Consider the following 23,954-nt stretch of genomic DNA (forward strand, 5'->3'; position numbering starts at 1 on the left):
ATAAAACTCGTATTTTTGAGAAACGGGAGCTTTTTATTAAACTATCACAACTATCACCTCGTAATACGTGTAACCAGGCGCTGAGACCAAGACCGCAGTACAAATTGTACTGATTTGGATAATTATCCCGAAAACCGACACCGTTTGGATCAGTTTTTATAAATAAACGTACCGTTTTATATCCAGAATGATCCAACGGGATACTAATTTTCCGTAATTATAAATAGCCTTTTACAATTTTATTTCGTATCAAAATCATTTGCAGACAGTTAATTATATAAATTTCCAGAGAAAAACCCTAAATTCATAAAACCTTCTGAGAATCAAACTACCATTTCAAGGTGTTATTGAAATCAGTTGGAAAAGTTGGAGTAACCAAATCGAATGTCTCAAGGAGTACTATCAGATTATGTGTTCCATATCACTGCAGAAATCAAGGTTTGTTTTCTGAAAATTTATTTATTTTCGAATTATTTTTATTAAAAATATGAATTTTTGTTTGGATGATTGTTTGAATGATTTGATGATTGCATGTTGTAGAGCTTGTTTTCCTGATGATTTTCATATGTCATACGTCTGATTTGGAGTTCAATAACATGCTCAAAAGTGGGTTTAATTCTCGAATTTTAAAATTAGGGTTTATAACCCGTATGAATGTTTTCAATTGAAATTTGGGGCTTTTTGATTTAGGGGTTATTAGATGTTGATTTATAGTAGGTTGTGTTCCTTATGAAATTTGCAATCGATTGGTATATAGCTCGTTAACAGAGGATTAATGAATCGAAGGGAGTTATATTTTTAAGTTTTCGATGTTTCGCCGGAAACCGGCGATGTTCTTGGCCAATTTCCAGCCAGGACAGGGATGATTGATGTGTTTTGATTGCACGAATAGATTCCTGGTGTTGTGTAGTGTAAATCTGGAGCAGATGGTGAGGTGAGGGTGCCGAAATCGAGTTCTCCGGCCACCCCTATATTTTTCGGCGACGGGGAGTGTAAAATTGCAGTTTGGTACCTGGACTTTTGGGGATGATGAAGTTTGGTCCCTGAAGTTTCCAAAGTTTGCAAATTTAGGATTCCTGTTCCAAAAATATTCAAAAATCATATTTCCTATTTATTTTTATTATAAAAATTCGATTTTAATTTCTGAAAATTCCAAAAATTATTATTTTAATTCCAAAAATTACTTTTAATTTAAAATTAAATCTGAATTAATTAGTTAATTAATTTCAATAAATTTTTAATTGATTAATTGGTCAATTAATTTAAAAATTAATTGATTAATTTATTTAATTAATTATTAATTGATTTTAATTAATTATTTAATTAGATTTAACTATTTAAAAATGATTTAAAAATTCTGAAAAATAGTTTCGAGCTTTAAGATATTATTTTAAATTGTTTTCAAGGCTCGATAATTATCATAAAATTGTTTTGAAGCCAGAATTAGCCAGCCGAACCGTGTTTATTACTCCAAAATTGATCCAACGATCCGTTTTAATTCCGAAAAATGTTTTAAAAATCATTTTAAACATCTGAAAGCCTGTTTATGACCCGAGACTTCGTTATAAACGTTATATCATTGATTATGTGACGTGTTATGTGTTATATGTGACTTGTTGGTTAACTGTTGGTCTATATATTCGATGTTTACTTGTTTATTGCATAACTTTCAATCCGTTAATCGGATTTGGGTGAAACGAAGGGTAGATAGAAGTATGTGTCGAATAGAATCGTATAAGTTAAATATTGATAGATGCTTATGATATGTGAGCAGAAGAGGCAAGGCGTAGGAAAGGGAAACAGGTAGTCAAGGAGTAAGACAGTCGTGACTGAAAGCGAGTGCAGTATAATAAGCTAGTACCAGGCAAGTGTTCTGAACTTTCTCGAGATATTGTAGTGATTGATAGTTCTATTTTATATTGCAAGTGCTTTGAAGCACTGAAGCCTAAACCTGATTCCAATTATTGATCTTGAGCCGTAAACCTGATTCTTTCTAGACCATTGATTGTTGAGTACCCAGATACGAACCACAAATATACGATACTACTCCACAAATACATACAAACTAAATACCAAACACTGACCCGAATTACTTACATATTCAAACCATTGTATCCTATGCTTTGAAAGATCAAATCCTTGAAACCTTGAAATATTGTTTCCTTTGTTATCCAATTCTTTCACTACCTAACATCCATGCTTTGAAAATGCCATAATGATCCTTATGCAGATTGAAACCATTTTCATTATTGAACGTCCAATATTGTTAATGATTCTGTTTATTGCTTATTACTGTTTATTCTGTTATTATGTTAGAATTGGACCAGATTCGTGGGCATACCATATAATGGTCAAGTTAGGCCAATGTGTGCCTTGGATCCAGTAGTTAGAGCAGTGTTGTGTGCTTTGCTCGGGGTTAGTGCGTGACTGATCAGCAGCCTAACCTTAGTTTTTAAAATGAAAATATAATATCCAATTCTAAACCATAATCCATTGTTCACTTGATATCATAACCATATTCACCTGATGATCATTATTCTCAGTTTTGTCATTGTGACTTGCTGAGCTAGTTAGCTCATTTGTGCGATATTGTTTATGTTCTTTTCCAGTTAAGAAGGAACCGGTTGGTACCGAGGATCCCCAGTCCAGCGCGAGAGCTAGGGGTTCAGGTTGATCGAGTTGAGCTAGTAGGCTTCTTTTGGGATAATATAAATTTGTAAAAGTTTGTAATAATGTTTATTACTCAGTTCTGAGTTTGAATAGTTGGGATTTGAACGTTTGTAATATAAGTAAGTGTGGTTGGCTTGTGTGCATACTTTAACCTGTTGCGGTCTATGGTAATTGGTAAGTAGGGTCACTACATATTATTATTATCTTTATTATTGTTATAAGCAGGTTATTAATAAGGTGTGTGTGTGGACCCCAAACTTCTGACCCGGGTTTGGAGGGCGCCACACGGACCCTCTCGACTTCAATTTTCCAGGAAAAAGACGGAGACGAGAGTTAAACAAAAGAACTTGCTGCCCCGGCACAAATGATTTGAGCACTAGACCCCTATCGTGCCACCTCTTGACTTTCTCCTTATACATTTTGTTGTTCTCATACGCTTGAAGCCGAAATTCATCGAGTTCATTCAATTGAAGCATTTTTTCTTACCAGCTGCATCCAAATCAAGGTTCAACTTCTTCAAAGCCCAATACTCTTTATGCTCGAGCTCTACAGGCAAATGACACCCTTTACCATAAACCAACTGAAATGGCGACATTCCTAACGGAGTCTTGTATGTTGTTCTATACGCCCAAACAACTTTATCAAGCTTCAAAGACCAATCCTTCCTTGATGGACATACAACTTTCTCTAGAATACGCTTGATCTCTCTGTTAGACACCTCAGCTTGACCATTCGTCTGAAGATGGTAGGCAGTAGCAATGCGATGATTCACATTATATCTTTACATCATGGCAGTGAACTTACGATTACAAAAATGCGATCCCACGTCACTGATTATGACTCTTGGAGTCCCAAATCTTGTGAATATCTGCTTATGAAGAAAATTAAGCACTACCTTCGCATCATTTATCGGCAAAGCCTTGACTTCAACCCATTTCGATACATAATCAGCCGCCAGCAAGATATACTGATTTTTGCAAGATGAGACAAACGGCCCCAAGAATTCGATTCCCCAAACATCAAAGACTTCAACCTCGAGAAGCACATTAAGAGGCATCTCATCCCTCTTGGACATATTACCCACACGCTGGCATCGATCACACTTCAAAACAAACTGATGTGCATCCTTAAACAAAGTAGGCCAGAAGAACCCCGCTTAAAAGACACGAGCTGATGTCTTCTCTCCACCATAGTGGCCTCCATAAATAGTCGAATGACAATCTCGCAAGATCCTCCCCCCCCCCCGTTTTGTTGTACAGAATACATCTCCTGATGATTTGGTCAGCTCCTTGCCTAAATAGATATGGCTCATCCCACATGTACCACTTCACCTCATGAAGAAACTTCTTCATTTGAGCATAAGACAAGTCTGGAGGCATGATATTACTCATAAGGTAGTTCACAATGTCTACAAACCATGGTTCTTCCTCTTGCACTCCAAACAACTGCTCATCGGGAAAAGACTCATTTATCAATGCCTTATCCTGTGAAGTTGCCCTAGGATCTTCCAAACGAGAAAGATGATCAGCTATATGATTCTCAGTACCCTTTTTGTCCTTGATCTCCAATTCAAATTCCTGATGCAAAAGAACCCATCTAATCAATCTAGGCTTCGAGTCCTTCTTAGAAATGAAATATCGAATTGTAGCATGGTCAGTGAAAACTGTCACTTTTGTCCCAAGCAAATACGATCGAAATTTCTCAAAACCGTAGACAATGGCTAAGAGTTCTTTCTCAGTAGTAGTATAATTCAGTTGAGCACCATTGAGGGTCTTACTAGCATAGTAGACTACATGAAATATGTTGTTCTTTCTCTGCCCAAGAACTGCTCCAACTGCATAGTCACTTACATCGCACATATCTCAAAAGGTTCATTCCAATCAGGTGCAGTTATGACAGGTACCGTGATCAAACTCTTCTTCAAGAACTAAAAAGCAGCTAGGCACTCGTCATCAAACTTGAACGGGACATCCTTCTCTAGCAGATTGCACAAAGGTTTCGAAAGTTTTGAGAAGTCCTTCATGAACCGCCTATAGAAACCCGCATAACCAAGAAAGCTGCGAACTCCTTTAACAGAAATTGGTGGAGGGAGATTTTCAATGACCCCCACCTTGGATTTATCAACCTCAAGACCTTTACTAGAGACCTTGTGACCAAGAATAATGCCCTGTCGCACCATAAAGTGACATTTTTCCCAATTGAGAACCAGATTGGTCTCAACACACCTTTTAAGAATGTTGCCAAGATTCTGCAAGTACTCATCAAAAGAATCGCTAAACACAGAGAAGTCTTCCATGAACACCTCCACATTTTGACCAATCATATCAGAAAAGATGGCCATCATGCATCTCTGAAATATGGCGGGTGCACCACACAGACCAAAAGAAACTCTTCTAAAGGTGAAGGTACCAAAATGGAAGTGAAGGTAGTCTTATCCTGATCTTCTGGAGCGATACAATCTGATTATAACCCGAATAGCCATCCAGAAGACAGTAGTACTCATGCCCAGCCAACCTGTCGAGCATCTGATCAATAAAAGGAAGGGGGAAGTGATCTTTCCTTGTGGCCTTGTTCAGCTTCCTATAGTCCATACAAACTCTCCACCCCATGACTGTTCGAGTAGGAATGAGCTCATTCTTCTCATTAGTGACAACGGTGATACCTCCTTTCTTCGGTACACACTGAACTGGACTCAGCCAAGAACTGTCAGAAATGGGATAGATAATTCATGCATCTAACCATTTGAGAATTTCCTTCTTCACCACTTCTTTCATGATTGGATTAAGCCTTCTCTGTTGCTCAACATTAGGCTTGCTACCTTCCTCTAGCAGAATTTTATGCATGCAATAAGAAGGGCTGATTCCCTTAATATCTGTTATCGCCCATCCAATTGTCGATTTGAACTCTCTTAGAATTCTTAGGAGTTTTTCCTTATCACTACCTGAAAGGTCAGATGCAATAATCATAGGCAAAGTAGATGCATCACCTAAAAAAGCATACCTTAAGTGTTCGGGTAATTGTTTAAGCTTAAGTGTAGGAGCTTCCTCAATAGATGGCTTGAGGCATTTTGGAGATTTGTACAGCTCCTATTTCAAGAGATTCAAAAGGCATATCCATCTTCCGCTTCCAGGGAGAAGCATTCAAATATTTCAATTGCTCATCACCTTCATCATCTTCACTATTTGAATTCCCCAATAAGGCCTTCTCTAAGGCATCAGACCTTAGCAATTGATCAAGTTCTGAAGTAACCACAGAATCGAACAACTCCACCTTTAAGCACTCCTCATTTTCTGTAGGGAATTTCATGGCATTGAACACATTAAAAGTCACATCCTGATCTAGCACTCGCATAGTAAGCTCACCCTTCTGCACATCTATCAAGGTACGGCCAGTAGCAAAGAAAGGTCTTCCCAAGATTATGGGAATCTTCTTATCCTCCTCGAAATCAAGAATTACAAAATCAGCAGGAAAGATGAGTTTATCCACCTTGACCAAGACATCCTCTACAATGCCACGTGGGTAAGTAATAGAATGATCGGCTAACTGCAAGGTCATATAAGTCGGCTTTGGATCAGGTAAGTCCAGCTTCTTGAAGATTGACAAGGGCATCAGATTAATACTAGCTCCCAAGTCACATAAGCATTTTTCCAATGATACTTTTCCAATAGTGCAAGGAATAGTGAAGCTTCCAGGATATTTAAGCTTCGGAGGCAACTTTTGTTGCAGTACAACACTGCATTCCCCCGTGAGAGCCAAGGTCTCTAAGTCATCAAGCTTCACTTTCTGAGAGAGAATACCTTTCATAAACTTCGCATAACTAGGCATCTGCTCAAGAGCTTCAGCGAAAGGTATGTTGATATGAAGTTTCTTGAACACCTCCAGAAACTTCTCAAACTGTTTATCCAACTTTTTCTTCTGCAGCCTCTTAGGAAAGGGCGGTGGAGGATAGATCTGTTTCTCCCCTGTATTACCCTCAGGAGGAGTGTGTTCAACAATATTCTTCCTTGGTTCCACTTCTGCGTCCTTTTGCACTTCTTCTTCAGCCACAGCTTCTTCATCCGAAACTTGAGATTGTTCGGGATTTGTAACCTTCCCAGACCTCAATGTGATTGCCTTTACCTGCTCTTTAGCTTCCCTCTTTCCTGGTACTTCAGTTTCACTAAGAAGTGTACCAGGTTGACGATTCAGCAAAGCACGGGTAATTTGTCCAATTTGATTTTCCAAGGTTTTGATAGAAATCGCTTGGCTCTTGCACATGAGCCTCAACTCCTCCAATTTAGATTTTTCGTTAGCCTGTTGCAGCTGGAGTTGCTACCTTGGTGCATATTGCGGTTTCTGAAAACCAGGGGGTGTACTGCTTTGCTGGATACTGTTGATAAGGCTGTTGAACCGCATTTTGAGTGTTGCTCCAACTGAAGTTAGGATGATTGCGGTTGTTAGGATGATAGGTGGCTGGCACAGGTTGCTGCGATCTCTGAAAGTTACTCACAAACTAAGCTGATTCACTAGAAATAGCACACTGATCAGTCTCATGGGCACCAGCACAAAGCTCACAGACACTAGTGATTTGATTAACTCCATAATTAGCCAAAGAATCCACCTCCATCATCAAAGCCTTAAGTTGAGCAGCTATAGCAGTAGCTGCATCCAACTCCAGAATTCCTGCTACCTTGCCCTGAGTTAGTCTCTGAGAAGGATTCTGGTATTAATTCACAGCCATCAGTTCGATCAATTCATAAGCTTCATCATAGCTTTTAGCCTACAAGGCTCCTCTCGATGCTGCATCAAGGATGGGTCTAAAAGTAGCACCCAATCCATTATAGAAGCAGTTAATGATCATGCAGTGAGGCATCCCATGGTGAGGATACATTCTAAGCATCTCTTTGTAGCGATCCCAAGCCTCACACAAAGATTTTCCAAATTGTTGAGCAAATTGAGTAAGTGCGTTTCTGATTGCCGCAGTCTTCGCTATAGGAAAGAATTTAGTTAAGAACTTTTGAGCAAGTTCCTCCCATTTGGTGATAGACCCTGGTGGTAGAGAATATAACCAGCACTTAGCTTTATCCCGCAGAGAGAATGGGAAAAGCCTCAACTTAATAGCATCTTCAGAAACTCTATTGAACTTGAAAGTGTCACAGATCTCGATGAAATCTCTGATGTGCATGTTGGGGTCTTCTGTCGGAGAACCCCCAAACTGAATTGAGTTATGTATCATCTGAATCGTGCTCGACTTGATCTCAAAAGTATTAGCCGAGATGGCTAGTCGAATAATGCTAGACTGAATATTATTGATCTTCGGTTGAGAGTAGTCCATCAAAGCCTTTGGATTCGCTTATGGTTCTCCCATTGCAACAAGTGCTTCTTTTTCTTCCTCAACTACGATCTCTTCTTAAACTTTCTCTCTAACTATTACAACTTCTTCCTCAGCTTGATCCAGAGTTCTCTTACGAGTCTGAGAACGCGTATGCATACACGCCCGCTAGAGTACCTGAAACAAGATAAGGAAACAAATAAGTAACAATGTCCGAGTCAAAGAACTTTAACGACCACTGGTGACAAATACATAAACTAAAAATTAACACCGTGGTCCCCGGCAGCGGCGCTAAAAACTTGTTAGTCGCTAAGCACGCGCTAAAATTCATGCAAGTATACGCGTTCGTAAGTAATATAGAATAATTTCTAGTTCGTTCCCACATGGATAGGTTTAGGTTAACTTTAATCAATGTATCTATGCAACAATGGTATGGTTATTATCCAATGCTAAGACAAATCAAAAATTGAGGTTATTTATAACTAAGATTAACTTAAGAGATTATACTAAAGAATATTAACTAAGAGAATTAAAAGAGAGTTGAATACTATATAACACAAACATGGGATTCTAACTTCATTAAATACTTCATTCAATAGCCTTTTCATTCTTAACCTTAGCATGCAATGGTGATGATACTAATCAGATAACACGAAACTGATAAATACCAACTTTCGTTGTACGAATACCATACTACCAGACATCCACAAAAGAGATAGAACCTGAATAGACACTAATTATATTGAAACCCTATATGTCTATAGAATTTGACAATGTAACGGTTTAATGCACAAGTTATCTATCGTGATTACATAGGGCAAGTTAGATGGTTAAAATTACCTATGAATCATGCATATCAAATACATGGACTTATGCTAGCATGGCAAGTTCTAAACCCTTAAATTCACTTTCGCTTCATTAAGAATTAACACGCTATCTTATAAGTTCGCGATGCTCATAAGACGAATAAGCACAATCAATACTAGGTTATCATACAATCACCACACACTAAGGCATCAAAACGAATTAACTAAATAAATCCATAAATAAATCCGTTAGAACCCCACGATAACGATTAGCCCATAATCGGACTCATCATCAACGTGGGTTCCGATGAAAGCATGGTATAATAAACGTAATCTTTATACTGAATAAATAATAAACCAATTATGAAACAAGAGTATAGGCTCACGAATAAGAAAATTAGCATCCAAAGTTACAACTTAAAACAAAGAATCACAAGTATAAACTAGATCTTCTTCGCATTGGTTGAATTGTGCTCTTCGGTCTTCTTACGCCTTCTCCTTAAGCTCTGGTACGTCTTGTTATGAAAAACGAGCATAAGTTATGTTTAAATAGCAGCCCATGCAGATTAGAAGTCCTTCAATCAGAATCACAAGAGAATTAGGATTCTTTTATCTTGGCATGGTGCAGCCGCGCGCTTGATCAGTACGGGCGCGCTGTGTCTCTGCTCTTTGGGCTCGGCCGCGCGCTATCACAGTACGGGCGCGCTGACTCCCCAGAGAAAATTCTGACTTCTTCTTTTCCTTGCTGATTTGAGTTGGTCTTTCACGAGCTTTTATTCTAGACATCCTCCTAACACCATATTAGCATCAAAACAATGTTAATTAACCTGTATTCCTGATAAATGCCTGAAATGCTAAAACACTACAAAAATACGTTAAAAACACTAACAACTTGAGTACAAATCATCAATTCAAAGCTTTACAGAGCGTTATAAAGTGTCATAAATGCCACTCAATAAGCATCAGGAAACAACAGTGGTACTACTCAAAGAAATAACAGAGAATTCATGGATCAAGGGGGAGATTCGTCTTCTAGGAGTCAACTTCCATCTGTAAGAAAATGGCCTAAGTCACATACACCTGACTTAATCATTGGAAACCCTGACAGTGGTGTAAGAAAAAGAAAAACCACTCAGAATGAATGTCTCTACCATTCTTTTCTATCTCAAACTGAACCTAAACAGGTTGAAAAAGCTCTACAAGATGATGACTGGGTCACAGCAATGCAAAAAGAGCTCAATGAATTTGAAAGAAACAAAGTCTGGACTCTTGTGCCAAGACCAAAGAACAGATCTGTAGTTGGCACAAAGTGGGTGTTCAGAAACAAAACTGACAGTGAGGGCATTGTTACAAGGAATAAAGCAAGACTGGTTACAAAGGGTCACCAGAGGAGACAACTCAAATGTCAAATGCTATAATTGTGGTGAAAGAGGCCACATCTCTCCTGATTGCAAGAAAGGAAAAGGTGATAAAGGCAAGGCACTTGTCACAAAGAAGAACAACTGGGCAGCCACTTCAGATTCTGAAGAAAAGGTGAACTATGCCTTGATGGAAAATGTTGATAGCAGTTCTGAAATTGCTGAATTGAAGGTACCTCAAACAACTCTTGTTTTTCATACTGATGATATTACTGAGTTGAGATTATATCTTAAAACCATGTTCATTAGTTTTAGATATCAGACCTTAACTAATGAATGATTAACATCTGAAAATCTTGCTCTTAGAAACAGAAATGACTACTTCGAAAAGGAGTTAGTTTTTCTTCATCAAACTCAAAAAGAAAGAGATGATTCTGTGTATGTTAAGAATGAATTGCTAAAACTGAATGAATCTCTAAAAATTGATTTAGAAAAGGAAAGAGAGATAATCAAAACTGGGACTAACTCTGGAAGAACAACTCAGAAAATTTTAGAAAATGGAAATTGGAAAGAAGGGCTAGGTTATCTAGATTAATAAAGAAGAAGAGGAAATTGTGTCATCTAAATCAAACTTTACCAAGAAAGCTGAAAAGTCTAAAGTTAATCCTGTTAAGTTTGCAGCAAAAACTGAAAAGTCTGATTCTGAAAAGATGAAAGATTCTAAGACAGAAGTTAAAGAAAAGTCAACTTCTGAAAAATTAAAACAGGACAAACCAACTTCAGTAAACATAGGTTTGATGACAAAGAAGCAGCTTAAGCACAAGCTGAAAGAGATTAGGAATGTAAACAAGGTAAAGGAAGCTAGGAAAAATAGGAATTGAAAGGAAGGTGTGAATAAAAGCAATAATAATATGCATGTTCCTAATGCTCCTAGAAAGAAATGTTATAACTGTGGAAACACTAACCATCTTACTTCTTTTTGCAGGAAGAATAAGAATATAAACTATTTACCTCCTAAGTCAGGAGTTAAGAGTCAGTCTGTTAGGTTTAAGCCACAAAATCCTTGTTTTCATTGTGGTAGTTTATGGCATTCCATTTATACTTGTAAGGAATATCATAGTTTATACTATGATTATTATCAAATAAAACCTTCTTTGAAGAAAGTTACCTTAATTCCTTCTAGTGTAAAGTCTGATGCAAAGTCTGGTATAAGTTCTGATAAACAGCATGTCAGCATAAATGTTACAGGCATGGTAACATTTATGAAGCCAAACTTTCAACAAGTTCTGATGGTTCTGCAATCTGTCTATTGAGTAGAGCATCAATTGAAGAAAGCTAGAATTGGCACAAAAGACTCTCTCATTTAAACTTCAACAACATAAATGAGCTAGTAAAGAAAGATCTTGTGAGAGGACTGCCAAAATCTATTTTTGCTCCTGATGGCCTTTGTGATTCATATCAAAAGGAAAAATAAAGAAAATCTTCATTCAAGAGCAAAACTGAATCCTCAATTCTTGAGCCTTATCACTTACTGCATGTTGATCTATTTGGTCCAGTCAATATCATGTCTATTACAAAGAAGAAATATGTTATGGTTTTAGTGGATGAATTCACAAGATACACTTGGGTGTATTTCTTGCACAAGAAGAATGAAACTACATCTACTTTAACTGATCATGTCAGACAGTTGGATAAGTTGGTCAAAGATTTTGTTAAAATCATAAGAAGTGATAATGGCACTGAGTTCAAGAATTTAATCATGGAAGAGTTCTGTAAAGAGCATGGAATAAAGCAGGAATTCTCTGCACCTGGAACTCCACAGTAGAATGGAGTTGTAGAAAGAAAGAACAGGACTCTTATTGAAGCTGCACGAACTATGCTTGATGAAGCAAAGCTACCAACCTACTTTTGGGCTGAAGCTGTGCAGACTGCTTATTTTACACAGAATGCTACACTCATAAACAAGCATGGAAAAACACCATATGAGATGGTGAAGAAAAAGAATCCAAATCTGAAATATTTTCATGTATTTGGATGCAAGTATTTTGTTCTAAAGACTCATCCTGAACAGCTGTCAAAATTTGATCTAAAAGCTGATGAAGGAATTTTTGTTGGATATCCACTTTCCACAAAAGCCTTCAGAGTCTACATTTTAAGAACAAGGGTTGTCATGGAATCTATCAATGTATCTTTTGATGATAAAAAGATTACTGTACTTGAAGATTTCAATGATCATGATCAGCTAAGATTTGAAAATGAAGATTTAAATTCTGATTCTGTAAGTTCTGATAACCTAAATCCTGATCATGTAAGTTCTGACGGGTTTAATTCTGATGTCATTGAAACTATGGTAATTACTCCAAAGGAAAATGCACCTGTTCGGGGGGAGCAAGCTGATGAACCTACCATATCTCAAGAAGCATCAGAACCTGTAAATGGTTCTTCAAGTTCTGATTCATCAAGTTCTGATGAGCCAAACTCTGATAATTCTGGAAACTCTGATTCTTCAATTCCTAAAGAATCCAACTCAAATTATGAAATTTCAGAGAGCATAACTTCAGGGGGAGCATCAGAAAATGCTAATGGAGACAGCATGGATCATGGGGGAGGATCCAGTTCTACAGATCAACTTCCATCTGCAAGGAAGTGGACTAAAGCACACACACCTGACTTAATAATTGGAGATCCTGAAGCAGGTGTCAGAACTAGAATTGTAACATCAAATGAATGTCTCTATCATTCCTTTCTATCTCAGACTGAACCAAAAAAAGTGGAAGAAGCTCTTCAAGATGCTGATTGGGTGCAAGCAATGCAGGAAGAGTTAAATGAATTTGAAAGAAATAAAGTTTGGACCCTAGTGCCAAGATCAAAGAACAGATCTATTGTTGGCACAAAATGGGTGTTCAGAAACAAAACTGACAGTGATGACATAATTACAAGAAACAAAGCAAGGCTGGTTGCTAAAGGTTACTCTCAACAGGAGGGTATTGATTATGATGAAACTTTTGCTCCAGTTGCTAGATTGGAAGCCATAAGAATCTATTTTGGCTTATGATGCTCACAAGAAGTTTAAAGTATTTCAAATGGATGTAAAAAGTGCTTTTCTCAATAGAGCATTGGAAGAAGAGGTATATATTGAACAACCTCCAGGCTTTGTAGATCCAAAATTTCCACATCATGTCTACAGGCTTAACAAATCACTTTATGGCCTTAAGCAAGCTCCAAGAGCATGGTATGAGACTTTAGCTCAATTTCTTCTGGAAAGTGAATTTAACAGAGGCACAATAGACAAGACATTGTTCTACCTCAACCATGGAAAGGACTTACTTTTGGTACAGATATATGTTGATGATATCATCTTTGGCTCTACAAATACAAAGCTTTGTGAAAGATTTTCCAAGCTAATGCAATCAAGATATCAAATGAGTGTGATTGGAGAGTTGAGTTATTTTCTGGGACTTCAAGTCAAACAAACTGATGAAGGCACTTTCATCAGTCAATCCAAGTACACCAGAAATCTACTCAAGAAATTTAGAATGCAAGACAATTCTACTGCATCAACTCTCATGGCCACTGCAACCAAGTTAGATAAAGATACTGGAGCATCAGTAGATATTACTAACTACAGAGGTATGATTGGCTCTTTACTCTATTTAACTGCAAGTAGACCTGATATCATGTATGTTACCTGTCTGTGGGAAAGATTTCAGGCTGATCCAAGAGAACCTCTTCTCATAGCTGTGAAAAGAATTTTCAAGTACCTTAAGGGTACAGCTGATCTCGGATTGTGGTATCCTAGGGAATCATATTTTAAGTTAATAGGTTACTCAGATGCAGATTTTGCAGGATACAAAATAGACAGGATAAGCACTAGTGGAAGCTGCCAATTTCTTGGAGGCAGATTGGTTTCTTAGTTTAGCAAGAAACAGAAATCAATTTCCACATCAACTGCAGAAGCATAATATATTGCTGCAGAAAGCTATTGTGCACAGATTCTTTGGATGAAGAATCAGCTACTGGACTATGGGTTAGAATTTTCTAAAATACCCATTTACTGTGATAATCAAAGTGCTATTGCTATGACTGGAAATCCAGTTCAATACTCAATGACAAAGCACATCAGCATTAGGTACCATTTCATTAGGGAACATGTGATGGAAGGTACAGTGGAATTGTATTTTGTCCCAACAGATCAACAACTAGCAGATATCTTCACAAAACCACTACGTGAAGCTACTTTTACAAGACTGGTAAATGAACTTGGAATGGTTTCATGTTCTTTCTCAAAATCTTCTTAGTTTTTGTTCTCATGCATTAGACTTTATGATCAGTGTTTACAGATTGTCTTATCTCTATGTAATTTGTGCTTAAATTATAATATATTAAATATTGATTGTTATCTGATGTGATTCTATATACTCTAATAGTGTTTTGAATGTTCAGTGATTATTCAATCCAATGAGGATTACTGTGCTAGATGCTAACGTGGTAGTCTTTAACAAACTATATATCCCATGTTTGAATTAGTTGTTTATGTGGAAATCTCAAACACAGCAAATTCTAATTTTGAGCTTAGTCAAATTTACTTTGTGTATCTTATTACTAAGTCACAAACTAGATTCTTGCTTCTTATCTGTCAAATTCTAATGTCACTAAATCTTAAGAATGAACTACATTCTTGATAAGCCTCACTTATCTGAAGAAAACAAAAGAAAAGAAAAGAATTGAAGTTTGGTACTCCTTTGAGATCTAGAGTAAATATGTGGAAGGGAAGACCCAAGTGCATTGTTGGTATTAAGTTATATGCATTAGAAAAGCAAATAAATTTTTCTTGGTGACTTTTCACATTCTCTGATTACTGGAGAAATACTCTGATAATAGCATAAATTCTGATAGCAGTTGTGACTCAGTTACACTGAGAAGCCACTTTAAAAAGAATGTCAAAAGATGCATAAAATGAGCATAAACAGTTGAGGTGGACTCTTGCATAAATTTATTCCATAGTAGACTTCAAAATTAAAGGCAGTTTTTAAGCACTTTTCTTAGTTATGCCTTATTTCTAAGATATACTGAAGTTTATAAGACTTTAATCTTTATCTAATTATTTGCAAATGCACACACTCTCACTCCATATAAATGATGAAAATTACAGTGGTGATTAAGTTGTTTCAGAAACAGTTAAGTATTGTTTGCATAAATTCTGAGGACAAGTTCTGATGAAAGTTCTGATGATTAAACTCTGAAGAAACAAGTCAGTATTTGTGTGAAGAATCACAGAAACAGACATTCACTTTTTGAGTACAGAAGCCATATTCTGGTGACTGTTAAGTTTCGATAATAGTCAAGTTCTGATGCAAATCTTGATGGAAACTCTGATGCTTACGTGGCATTATTTAATTACTTGACTTATTTGTGGTATTTACTTTAACGGTCATATTTATCAGAAAATGATTAAGTGAGATAAAAACAGTAATAATCATTTGGTTTATGGGTTGCGTGTTTATTTTGGTAACAGCATGTGAGCAATAATTACTGCACGTTTACCGTGCCCACTCATTACTTTTTGATTGTTTCCATGCTGCCAGGTGTAAAAAGACTGTTCTGCTTCACAAAATTAGTCGTCGTCACGTTGGGTGTATAAATAAGAGAGTTAAAAGATTTTACAATCTTTTACCTACTATTCTTATTTTCTAATCTCTCTTATTCTCTGTCACTCTCTAATATTCTCTGAAGCTATTTCTTACAGGCATTTTATCAAACACCTTTCGTACACACAATTCTTCACTTAATTTCTTACAGATATGGCACCCAAGGACATCATCTTTAATGGAGCTAATTTCGTCCCTAATAACTACATGGTTATCCTTAGCAAGGATGAAGCTCCATTAGATCTTCACTTTATCCAAGACTTTCTTGCTCGAAGTGAGATTGGGTATGCTTTGACCCAACCACAATCACTCTCAGGAACTCAAATACTGGAGTTTTGGAGGAGTGGTGTTTATGATGATGGTGGTGAAGCTGGGTCCCCAAGTATCATTTTCACAACAGGGGAAGAAGAGTATCTGGTAACATTGTCAACAGTTCGACAGGCTTTGCACTTACCAAAAAATTGCACTTTTAATGCTCAGATTGAGGAGCCACTTCTACAAAGTATGATGGCCAACCTTGGCTATGAGAAAAGTTTGTCTAAGCTGGGACAACTGAAGCGGCCATACATCAGAAAGGAGTGGAGCTACTTCTTTGACTGCATCACCAGAGCTTTTGCCAATAAATGCTCAAACTTTGATGCCATTCCCATTCTGAGTCAGCAAATAGGGTATGCACTTCTAAATCAAACTCACTTTGATTATACAACTGCTATATTGGGTTTTATTGGGGATAGGATGAAGGAGGACCCAAATACTGTTTACTTTGCTAGATTTTATCAACTCATCTACAGTTTATGTTGTCCTGATGAGCCCCAAAACTTTAGTGAGACAATTCAACCTTTTAAACTTGCTAAAAGGGCTTTCACAGACTTATTATCTATTGATAATAAGAAGGCTTTACTAAGACCCCTTCAAATTCCTACATCAGTAAAGCAGTACTTAGTAAACTCTGACCCCAACACATACACACCCAAATTTCCTGAAGTTGAACCCTCTCGACCTCCACCAACACAACCTTCCAACTCTCAACCACAACCATCACAGCCTACCATCAGAACATATTTCCAACCAGCACAATCCTCACAACCATCAGCACCTACAATCAGAACCTCATCCTCTAGGCCTAAAAGGAATATCTCTGTGCCTAGATCTCCACCAAGGAGAAAAAGAAGGATTATTCTAAGGGATAAATCTGATGAAGATGAACAGGTACAGGTTCCCACATCAGAACCTGTAGAGTTAGAAGCTGAAAGTTTAATTTTTCAGAAGGAAGTAGCAGCTGAAAAGATAAATCCTCAGAAGGAAACTGAAGCTGAGGGTTCTGGTATTTTAAAGAGGAAAAGAACTTCAAGTTCTGATGTTGCTCAAGCAACTCCTCCACCATCCAGAAGATCTAAGAAGATGAGAGCAGGAAGGCATATGGCACAACCTCAATCTGAGGATGCTACAGAAATTGAGGAAGGGGATCAGGAATCTCTGATCTCAAAAGAACCTACAATCATTGAAGCCCTTCCAGCACCTGGAAACACTGTACATGACACAGTGATCACACCTCATGTCTCTCCTATCAAAGAAAATGTTCCAGTTGAAGATTCAGGATTAAGTCCTGAAATTGACATTCATAGGCTGAACATTCCATCTATCATATTTCTGGAAGTACCACAAGGACAAGTGATAACTCCACCTATTTCTCCACAAAATGCTGAAGTTCCTACCACTCCAATTCTGGATGTGGAAATAGATGAAGTTGTACCAGAATCTCCTACATCCATACACACACTTGTGTTGTCAGAAGATGATGAGTTTCTTGCAAGTTCTGGAGAGCCAGCTCCAGTAAACACACCAGCTCAAATTCTTGGAAAGGAGGCACTGATTAAAAAGTTTATTGAAGAAGATGCTTCTGTATCATGGGAAGAAACTCATAGAGGAGTTGAGTGGACCAAGAAATGGAATGAATCTGAATTCATTCCAAGCTCCAAAGTTCTGTCAGAACATATTACAAAAGCTGATGAGTTGTTGACAAATTCTGAATTTAAAGCTCAACTTAAAGTCACAGCTCTCAGTACTAAAAGTCTTCAAGGTCAACACTCCATTACTCATGCTAAGGTTGATAAACTACAGGAAAATGATGATAAGCTGGACCTGATGCTAAAGCTAGACAAGAACAGGTTTATCAGACCTATTCATGAAAAAGTAGAGGCTATTGAGAAAGTTCAAGAAAAGCAACAGGCTCAATTGACTGAGGTCCTGCACAATCAAGCCTCTCAACAAGCTCAACTGAATGAAATTCAATCTTCAGTAGAACTTCTTCTCTCTCTACTTCTATCTGATGATGCCAAAAAGGGGGAGAAGGTAGTTAAATACAAATGCTCAACTAGTCAAGTACTGAAGAAAAAGGATGATGAAGCTGATGACCAGGGAAACCCTAACAAGGGCAAGGGTCAAGGTCAAGTTCAAAGCAGTAAAGTTTCTTCAAAGAAACTAATCTCTGATTCTAGCAAATCTTCTACACAGAAGATTACAAGTTCTGAAGCTGTGAATGCTCAAGTTCTGAAAGCAAGTTCTGATGATCAAAGTCTGATATCAAGTTCTGATCTTCTCATTCAAGGAGGAAGTCAAGACTCTCAGAAGTTTTTGCAAACTCTGAAGCTTAAGGGAAAGGAGACTACAGTCTATTATAAAGATCCCAAGATTCAGACACTTAATGAAGAGATTGCTAGAAGATTATTTCTAAAGCATAATCCTGGAATGGATTTAGAGACTCTAAAGGAGGAAGAAGCTAGATTTGCAGCTGAGAAGACAAATCTTAAGTCTAAAGCTTCTAATGCAAAGAAACCTCCTAGGCCTAAAGAAAAAGGCATTGTGATCAAGGGGAAGTCAACTTCAGAGGCATCAAAGCCCAAGACAAGATCACAAGTTGAAATTGATCCCAAGGCAAAAGGGAAAGGAAAGATTGATGAACCAACAAAGACACAGGGGATGAAGATTCCTCAAATCTTGATGAAACCTGTGTACAAAATGGTTCAAGTTTTTGATGATACAGCTGCAGAAGATGAAACTGTTGAAACTCTGAAAAGAAGAAAGACATCAGAAGAATCTAAGACAACCTCTAACATAGCTCAAGTTGTTCAGAGTGAAGCTACTAAAGAATCTGCAAATCCTGATCAAGTCATTAAGACATCAACCTCTGACAAAGCTTAAGTTGATTTGAACAAAATGACGATTACTGATAAGAGAAAACTCCTATGGAAGAATGTTAATCCATCAGATCCTAAGAAAAGTCAATTGTTATCTGATTTCATGACTGTTGGATTGAAAGCTAGAGAAGCAAGAGACAGAGCTGGATTAGGTTGTGAAGAAGCCAAAATCAAGACAAGAGTTGAAGTACTTACTAGAGATCCATTTTTATTGACTGACAAACCTCTTGAAGAAGTTACACAGAAACACCTTGACAAGGTTATATCTGTTCAAGTGGTACTGGATGCTCATGATAAAAGTAATGTCAAAGAAAAGTTGATTCTGTTTCTTGAAGATGGAAGAACATACAGAATGTTAGAATCAGATGTGCTGAACAAATCTTTGAAAGAACTTCAATTCTTTCATTATCTTTTGGAGATAAAGTCTGAGATTACTAGGAGATGGTCAAATTACATTATGAAGACCATAAGAGATAAAGCAAGAATTTCTGGATCAAGGGTTACAGAAATCATTCCAAATATAGTTGAAGATGATGGAAGTGAAATTCCAATGAAGAAAAATTATGCTAAACTTGAAGTTGTTCTGAAGGAGAAATGTCTGTGTTATAATGAAGACTCATCTCATCCAAGAGTAATAAGACTTGGTGATGAATTCAAAAGAAATCATATCTCAGCACCTAGGACTGCAATCTATCAGATTGGAAGTCAAGATGAAGAAATGAAGCAAGTCAAGGCTACATTAGCTCAAGTCCTGAGAAATGCAGAAGAGAAGCTGATATCAAACTTTGTCAAGAATCATTTTGGATTCAGATTGACTCGGTAAGATTGGTAAAAGCTACAAGGACTGTAAGTTGTAGTTTTTTAAATAAACTCACATTGCATTTGTACTTAAATATTTTTGACATCATCAAATCTATTAACTTGTATATTTTTCATAATTTACAAGTTGGGGGAGATTGTTAGATATATTTGAGATGTCATGTCTAATCTGTTGTGTTTAGTTTCAGAACTTAATATCAGGACTTACTGGAAATCAGAACATACGGAAGTCATAACTTATATCGGGACTTAAGGCCGTCAGGATTTATATCAGGACTTAAGTGCGGGTACTTCAGATAAGGAATGCAGCCGATTTACAGGAGAGGATCTGGACTAAAACAAAAGAAGATATGCATGAAGAGTTAGAGGACTAGAAGACTTGTAAAAATAATATCTGATTGATATACTTTAGGAGACAGAATTATATTCCATACCAATTAGAAGATATCTTGTAATTGTGTACTATATAAACACGGCTTAGGGTTTACACTATAGGTGTTATCATTCACGAGAAAATTATTCTTAATAACCCTAGCAGCTCTTAGTGATATTGTTCATCACTGAGAGAGAACAACTGTTCTATTGTAACAGAGTTTATTATATTGAAAATACTTCATTACTGTTACATACTTGTGTTGATAAATCGATTTGATTATATAAACACTATATTCAACCCCCTTCTATAGTGTTGTGTGACCTAACATTTTATATAAACGGAATCGTATATACATTCTAATTTTTAGATTCATACCTACAGAATTCTATTTTAGCACCAAATACAAATTTATACATATATATAGAATATTTTATTAGGAAAAATATGCAATCATAAACTATATAAAAACACGAATTCAGCTAACAATAACAAATCTAATATGCAATTATTTAGTAATGTTGATTTAATGTTTTGTTAAATTATCCGTCAATCGTGTTGCTCGTTGATTGACTAAAGTTTCGATGATAATGTTGAGTTTGTTGTTCAAATAAGATTTGAGTTTGTGAAAACTACATATGATTTAAAAAATTGCAATTAATCGCATAATTTTATTTATTATATATTTTAATAATAATTTAGTATAAATTTTTATAATCATTATTTAATATTGATATTTTGATCTCGGCCCGTGCTTGGCACGGGTTATCAACTAGTATATATAATTACTGAACATGTATATGAAAAAAGTTTGAAATCATATACACAAAAATTACAATGATTAAAATAATGATACATTAGTCACTGTATTATAAATAATATGTAATATAACACAAACCATATCACACACAATAACATATTCGAAGTTACATATCTCATGTATAAATAGTCGTAGATGTGCATATATTTGTAAACTAAACACCATCGTAAATAATTTAACAATATTATACTAACACTTTAACACGAAAAATTTGTGATTAGGCTGAGACATCTTCTACATCATATGCATAATCACCTTAAACTCATATATATGAAATACGCAAATTATAATAAAAATAACAGCTTATTTGACTTAGAGATCATGCAATCAAAATATTTGTTATCACCAGAATCATCAAACCTGCAAAAATTACAAAATTGTAACATAATAAATCATCAATTTAGAGTGTAAATATTCTTTGAACATAAATTATCTACAATGCTATTTTTTGTACATTTTTTTAATAAAATAAATTAATGGGATAAAAAATTGTATACAAGTGTACGAAGTAAGCGGGTAACAAACTGCGCCTCAATATTTCGTTGAATAACAAATCTTATCTCTACGAAAAACATATTCAGCTAAGCCTGCATATAACGACTCGTATATTTTTGTATGATTTCAATATGTAATTGTTGAATAATTAATTATATAAAATATGTGTATTGGTTTTGATAGCTGTGTGTTGTTTATTATTATTTATGTGTGAGTATTGGTGTATAGGGATTATTTGTGTAATTAAATATCGAGCCGTATAGTCTTTGTTTCACTTTTAAAAGTGGTTTTATTGCAGATTTATTTCCATAAATATTTGGATTATCTCTAAAATTGTTTTTATGATTTTATAATTTCAATAATTATTTTTGGGATTTTATAAAATTTAGAAATCAATATTTCAGTAATTATTTATCTTTAAATAATTTTCTGATTACATTTATTTGTAAAATCAGTATTTAATTTCAGGATGCTTCAAAAATTACGAAATTTAACAATATACTTACAAAAAGCTTGGGCTCGGTGTCATTATGTTAATAAAAAATGGCTCATATTTTATTAATTTGGGAATATTTTGAGATTTTTAAAATTATTTTGAAAATTTTTGGGATTAATTTCACCCGCACGTTTATTCGTTAAATTGCTAATTCCGGATAAAGTGCGCGTTTGAGCAATTCGTATTTAAATACGAAACTTTTATTTTATTAACTTTCGAATATTTCGAGAATTTTGGTATTATATTTGTGATTTTTCGCTGAATTTTTATGTGCACTTTGGTACGTTTAATTGACAAAAGCGAGTCGGAAATTCAGTCTATTTGAGTATCAGGGACACGTGTCAAGACCATAAAATAGGAATTAACACATATCCCCTCTTTCATTATTGCGTAGCTGCCTTAGAAATTTTAACATATTAATTTTATTTTCCTAATCTACAATCTCTACTCTCTCTTTCTCACTTGCTCTCTTTCTCAACTCTCAATCTCAGTCTCTCTCTTATCTATTCCGTTTCTTCCTCTTCCTGTTGCTCTCGGTTGTCATCGTCTTCCTGGTTATTCCGGCCATCTCCCGTGAGTCGCCGCCTTCGTGCTTGGCTTGGCTGGTTCTATAATTTATGTTTATATACATATATATATATACTCATTTGTATATGTGTGATATGTGTGTGCACAGTTGGTGCGCGTGGTTCTGGCGTTTTGCCGCCGGTCGTTTCTTGGTTCCTGTTGTTGTTGGCTGTTTTGTTTCTTGTTCCTGTTTCTGCGCGTATGGCACATGTGGTTTCGCTTATTTTTTAATATTATATATTAATCTCTGCAGGAATTTATTCGAGTAATATTCGTGATAAAAATATATTTTTCGTGCGGGAAATAATTGTAATTAATCGGTGGAATTTTTGCGCTGGAAACCCGAATTTTAATCGGGTACCCGCAAAATTTTACCGCCGTCGACGATGAACATCGGTGAGTTGACGGTGATGATTTTATTTGAGTCCTAAATTTATAAAATAAATAAAGTGATTCGTATAATTAGTTTTCGTACGTAATTAGTTATTTAATTATAAAAATCGTATTGTGGAATTGTGATTTGTTTGGAATTGACGTCGATTATGTTTCGACGGGTAGGTTTATAAATAGAGGAGTCGCAATCAAAATTTTCTGAAAATTTATTTTAAATACGAAAAGCGTATTATACGATATAAAACATTTACCCTTATTGTGAATATTAATTACATGATTATGTGTATATACATTATACGAGTCGGGTTATCGGATTGGGTTATTTAGGTTCGAGGATATCAAGCATGTCGGTATAACTAATTAGGTTATTCTGTTACTGTAGATCTCAGTCGAGTCTCGCAAGGACCAAAGTCAGCGTAAAAGCTACCTACGATTTCTGTTAAAGTGTTGTAAGGCAAGTACCCCTGACCATTCTTTTACGGTTCACTGCATATGAATAAATTATTGTTTTATTCTCATACAGGAACAGAAATGTTTTAAGTTATGTATCCCCTGTAGCTATAAATTAATTATTTTAAACCTGTTTTGGGGAAAAGTAACTTCGAAAGGTACCTATCTCGAATGAAAATGATTTATGAACCAATATTACGTGTGCTGTTAAATGAACGGTTTTAAATTGAGATAGGTACAAGTGATTTGAAAACTGGATAAAATGATCAGATATTGGATACATAGGGGCCAGAGTGGCCTATTGAGGTGGCGTAAAAGGCTAACTCGGTTGCGCGCATTTCATAACCGATTAGTCCAGCAGGTCGGAGACCTAGCTAGTCTCTGAGTTCCGGAATAGGTGTATGGGATGGCAGTTGGAGCCGTCTAGTGTTGATAGTCTGATCAGCTATCTTCACATATCCATTACATATCTGATTTGGCTTTGTGAATCCCATAAGGGAATAAGTGATTTATACCGTTGAATAACAAATGTGAATAGCATGCTAAAATTT

General features: G+C 36.1%; 1 non-coding gene across 1 annotated transcript; it reads left to right on the forward strand.

The window, feature by feature from the left end:
• Positions 1–7,520: 7,520 nt before the first annotated feature.
• On the forward strand, positions 7,521–7,627 carry LOC141669319 (small nucleolar RNA R71). The gene has a single exon (XR_012553606.1). It is a non-coding gene; the product is annotated as a small nucleolar RNA R71 (small nucleolar RNA).
• Positions 7,628–23,954: the final 16,327 nt, after the last annotated feature.

Source organism: Apium graveolens, chromosome 6 (genome assembly GCF_009905375.1).
Source record: "Apium graveolens cultivar Ventura chromosome 6, ASM990537v1, whole genome shotgun sequence".
Lineage (NCBI taxonomy): Eukaryota > Viridiplantae > Streptophyta > Magnoliopsida > Apiales > Apiaceae > Apium > Apium graveolens.